Consider the following 5,368-nt stretch of genomic DNA (forward strand, 5'->3'; position numbering starts at 1 on the left):
CGGGACATGCTATATAGCGGTCCCCATGGCGGCTAACTATCCTTTAGTTCTAGTTCGATCCTATGGTCAACACCTGGTCCTTAATGTGGTGGGAGTTTCTCTGCCTTCTTTAGGTCAAAGAGGTTGTAATATTCCTAGTACTGCTTTAGTAATAGTGCTCTTACGTTTACCTATTTCTTAGGCTGTAAGGCCTTATTAATGTCCGCAATTAATGCGGCGAAAATCTAAACGCTGTTTAGAGCCCTCCTATGCCTGTAGAGGAGTGCTGCAAACCCCGCTGCATTAATCTAACAGATCCCTTGCTAAGGGACCCCTTCTGTTAATTTTACTTAAACGCCAGTCGAGTGGATGAATAGGCTCTTCTTTGCTAGCGCAACGGTGACGTCGTTGCGGTTCATCTAGCCTCTGCCTAGAAGGACGTCCTCTGTCGAGGACAGGTCTATCACGTACGCATAGGCATTCTCCTTATGTCCGTGCAATCTAAACGAGAATCGGGCGACCTCGCTAATCTAGGACAACTTTCTATTAACTCCTTTAATTATCTAAGTAGGAATCTAAAAATGCTCTAGATAGTAGCGGTAAGCGAACCTCTTATTAATCAGCGCGTAATATAGGCAACTACTATCAATTTATGCAATAGCGTTTACTACGTTGTCTATAATTAAATCTACTGTAATTAGTGGTAGGTGCATATGTTTGTGCTAAAACTGCCTCCATTCGCTATGTACCTACCAATCCATCTTCAGAGGCTCTAAGCCAAGACTCTGGCTTAGAGCTCCTCTTTTTCCGAGTCGCTGTCCGATGCGTTCTTAGATTCGTCCTTGAGTCTCTGCTTGCTGCTGCTTAGCGTGATCTGGGCCTTCCTAACTTAAGTAGAGCTCAGACAATTCCTAATAATATAACCTAGCTCGTGGCAGCTATAGCACTAAGGTTAGTGCTTCTTAAGCCTTTTGCCCTAAGTCTCCCAAACTTAGTTGACCTTCGAAGGTTCCCACTCTATCGCTTCTAGGCTAGCTTCGCGCTAAACGGTCTTTGGGGGAGTAGGCCTATAGTAGTTGGCTGCGTTTCTCTAGCTTCTTCCGTACAACTAGATCCGGTATAGGTCGTCAGATAGCTCGATCGCTTTGTCTATGTACTCTTTTAGGCTCCTGTTTTTTAGGGCATAGAGCATTAGCTTCTAGAGCTCCTTACTAAGCCCTTTGCTAAACATCTCTTAAGCTATAGTAGTGCTAAACTATTATCTGCTTTTAACATAGAGTTAGTTGAACTCTGAGATATAATTACGTATTAGGCGCCTTCTTTGTCTTAAGTGCTAAAGCTTGTTTAGCGCCTGCTGCTATTAATGCACGTCTTAGAAGTAGGTATCTATATGCTTCTATAGCTTAGCGACAGTTATCTTCGTATTATTAAGGACCTAAAGAAGCAGGACCTAATTTGCCTTGTCTTTCGTGCGGCTAAGCAAGTATTAGATCTTCGCGTTCTTAGTAGGGAACATAGCTTAATTATACTTTAGTTTCCCTTTGCATTTAAATTTCTAGCTAGGGTAGTTATCTCTTATTCTATTAAAACGTTCTAGATCTAGGAACTTATTCTTGCGCGCAGCTAGCTTAGCTGCCGCAGCTAGTTACAATAGAGTAGTGTTAATCGCCAAGGTGGGCTCTAAACTGCCTTTAGTTTGGTTTCGTTTAAGTGCCTCTAAGCGATTAGCTAGCGGGCTAAGTAGCTGCATTATTTACTCTATCACCTAGGCCACAGCGTTCTAACTAGCTTTTAGTGAGCCCTTTTCCCCAGCGACCGTTGATCGTTTAATAACCGCTTTAATTGTTAGTCTAATTGCTGCCTCCTTCTAACCATCCTCCCTTAGCATCTGTGTGATTTCGCGCAGGATATCCTCATCTAGTACCCCTACCTAGCTCTTAGTGGTGGCGTAGGCCGCCAACTCCTCTATATTTAGGTTTAGAACGTTGTTCGCTATTGTCTAATTCGCTCTTAGACGTCTCGTTTTCTTGCCTGCCGATGTGCAGGGCTTCCAATCACACTTTGGTCGTCTCGCGCAGTCCTAGACTGCGGCCTACTCCTTGTTAGTAAGGACTAGTAGGGCTTCCTACGACTGTACTTCCTTTCTAGTTAGATATAAATAGCGTTTAGCTGTTATCGTGTCGCGTCCTTAGAAAGACTTGCGTCTTACTGTCTTGCTCGTGGGATCTTGTCTTCCTATTAAAGAGATATCGCACGGCCTGCACCTCATCCAATAGAGGATTAACAGGACTACCCTACAGCGCACGTTTCTAGCTACCCTCGTTAAGGCTTAAATGTCCTTTAGATAGTTTATCACGTTAGGCTATGCCTATAGCTTAGTTTTCTAAGACATAGTAGGACTTTTCTAACAGATCCTAGGCAACTAGCTTGCCTACTGTCTCTTACGGCCAAACTTCCTGCAAAGCTCTGCCCTTAGTGTACTGTCTTGCAACGATCCACCCACACGCTATACTAACAGCCTTTTATACCTGTTATAGCACTAATTCTATGTTATTAGTTTAAGCTAACAACGCGTTCTAAAACTTAGTTAGAAGATAGTCTGCCTAGGGCTTATGTCTAATTAGGATTAAATACAAAATGTAAGGGGCTGCGCTCTATAGAGCAAACGCTTAGGTATACAAGGATTGTATTTAATAGAGAGCTATCTACTCTGCCTCGCGCAGTGTTTATTTACTTGTTAGAGAAAGGTTATACTAAGTGCTTATGCGCGTTGTCTAAGCGCTGCTTGGGCGACACGCAGATGCCGGGTTATAAGGGTACAACCCAGCGTTTGTTATCTAAGCGTTGCTCAGGCAACAACACCAAGATTCCATCGAGGAGCTATCTGAAGGGCGCTCAGCCCGTTACACAATTTACTAGTTCAGTCTTTGAGCTGTCAAATTTGATTGCTAGCTCCTCTGCTAGGTTAAAGAGTTTTTGGGTCTCTTTTTCTAGTAATTTAACGTTTTTCTTAATAGATGTTGTAGATACTAATATCTGTAGGTCGTCTATATAAGAAGAGGAGTAGATATTTCTATTTGTTATAATTAACTAAAATAGTGGTTTTGTGTAGATTAAAAATAGGATTAGAGAAGCGGGGCTGCCTTAGGGCGTACTAGTGTTTACCTCCTGTAGATCTTCTACTTGGCCATTAAAGGATAGCTCTAGTAGTCTGTTTTCTAGGAAGGATTTAGTCTAGGATAGCAGGCAGCAGGGAAGTCCTTAATCCTTTATATTTTCTAGTAGCTTGTTTTTAGCCACGTGATTAAAGGCCCCTTTTATGTCTAGAAATATAGTTGTAGTAGTTCTATGCTTCTTTTTCTACTGCTGTATATTATTATAGAATAGGAGAGCGGCGTTAATTGCTAATTTCTTTAATCTCCCGCCTAACTAGGTAGGGTGGAGTAAGTCTGTTGTTTCTGCTAGTGCTCCTAATCGTCTTGCAAATAGTCTTTCTAGTACTTTCCCTAGGCAGCTTAAGAGTGAGATAACTCTATATGCCTTTGGGATAGAGTAGTCTAGCTTTCTAGGTTTCTTTAGAATAACTCCTTTAGCTTTTCTCTAGCACTTTAGTTAGTAGCCAAAATTAAATAGAGCTAAATATATCTTAAAGAGTAATTCTAGCTGTGCCTAATAGAGTTTTTAGACTATATCCTAGCTAATTAAATCTAGTCCTAGCGAGGTAGCTTTTACGCTTACGCAGGCGAATTCGAGCTCTTCTTTTGTTAAAGCTGGCCACTCCTATCTACTATCTCCTTTGTGGGTATTTAGTAGTGGGGCTAGAGTAGATGGTGGTAGGGGGAAGAGATCTTCTCTAAAGGCTTGGCATTTTTCTCTCAAGGTCTCCTTGCCTTTAATAGCAGGTATCCTTATAGATAGGTTGTCTTTTGTGTAAGCCATAGCTTTAAATATCTCTTTTAGCGTCTCCTTTTGTAGGAAGGTTTCCTAGTGGTTAAGCTTTGCTTTTTTAATAGCTTTTAGATATCTGTATTTCGCAATAAGATACTCTTTTTTCTACTAGTTAATTTGGCTGTTGTCCTCTCTACTAGCTTCTCTTTTTAGGGCTTAAAAAGCTTTGTTTTGATCCAACTTTAGGTTATCTAGCTCACTAGTCTACCAAGGTTTTGGCTTTGGTTTCTGGCTAACTAGTGTGTAACGGGCTGAACGCCCTTTGAATAGCTCCTCGATGGAATCTCGGTCAAGCAGCAGACGCCAGGTCTTACTCTGCAACCCGGCATCTGTGCGAGGCCTAAGCGGCGCCTAGACAACGCGCTTAGACACTTAGTGCAACCTTTCTCTAACAAGTAAATAAACACCACGCAAGTAGACTCTATAGCTCTCTATCAAATACAACCTCTTGTATACCTCGCGATTGCTCCCTAGAGCGCAGCCTCTTACATTTTGTATTCAATCCTAATTAGATATAAGCCTTAGGCAGACTATCTTCTAACTAAGTTTTAAAGCGTATTATTAGTGTAAGCTAGTAATATAAAGTTAGTGCTATAATAGGTACAAAAGGCCTTTAGTGCAGCGAGAAGGTAGACTATCGTAAGATAGTACACCTAAGGCAGAGCTTCGCAGGAAGTTCAGCCGTGAGAGACAGTAGGCGATTTAGTCGCCCGGGACCTGTCTAGGAAGTCCTACCGTGTCTTAGAAAGCTAAGCTGTAGGCGCAACGTCGCGTGATAAACTACCTAAAGGCTACTTAGGCCTAGCGTATAGTTAGCTAGAAGCGGACGTTGTAGTAAGAAGTCCTGTCAATCCTCTATTGGACGGGGTGCAGGCTGTGCGATTACTCTTAATTAGAGACGAGATCCCACGAGCGAGACGGCAAGACGCGAGTCTTCCTAGGGACGCGACACGACAGTAGCTAAACGCTGTTTAGAACTAGCTAGAAGAGAAGTATAGCCAAAGGTAAGCCCTACTAGTCCTCACTAACAAGGAGTAGGCCGCAGTTAAGGACTGCGCGAGCGGATCGAAGAGCGACTAGAAGCCCTGCATATTAGCAGGCAAAGAACGAGACGTCTAAAACGAATTAGGCAATAGAGATTAACGTTCCAAACTTGAATGTGGAAGAGCTGGCGGCGTATGCTGCTGCCAAGAACTAGGCAGGAGTATTAGATAAAGAGATCCTGCGCAAAATTACACAAATGCTTAGAGAGGACGGATAGAAGGAGGCAGCAATCAGGCCAACAATTGAAGCGGTCGCCAAACGATCGGCCGTCGTGGGAGGAAAGGGCTCACTAAGGCAAGGAGGCTCGCCGAAGGCCAACTAGGATGCCATGGCCCAGATGATGGAGTTGATGAATCAGTTAACAGCCTAGAACCAGGTGCTAACGGAACGGCTTGTG

Source organism: Exserohilum turcica (assembly GCF_000359705.1).
Source record: "Exserohilum turcica Et28A unplaced genomic scaffold SETTUscaffold_8, whole genome shotgun sequence".
NCBI classification, from domain to species: domain Eukaryota; kingdom Fungi; phylum Ascomycota; class Dothideomycetes; order Pleosporales; family Pleosporaceae; genus Exserohilum; species Exserohilum turcicum.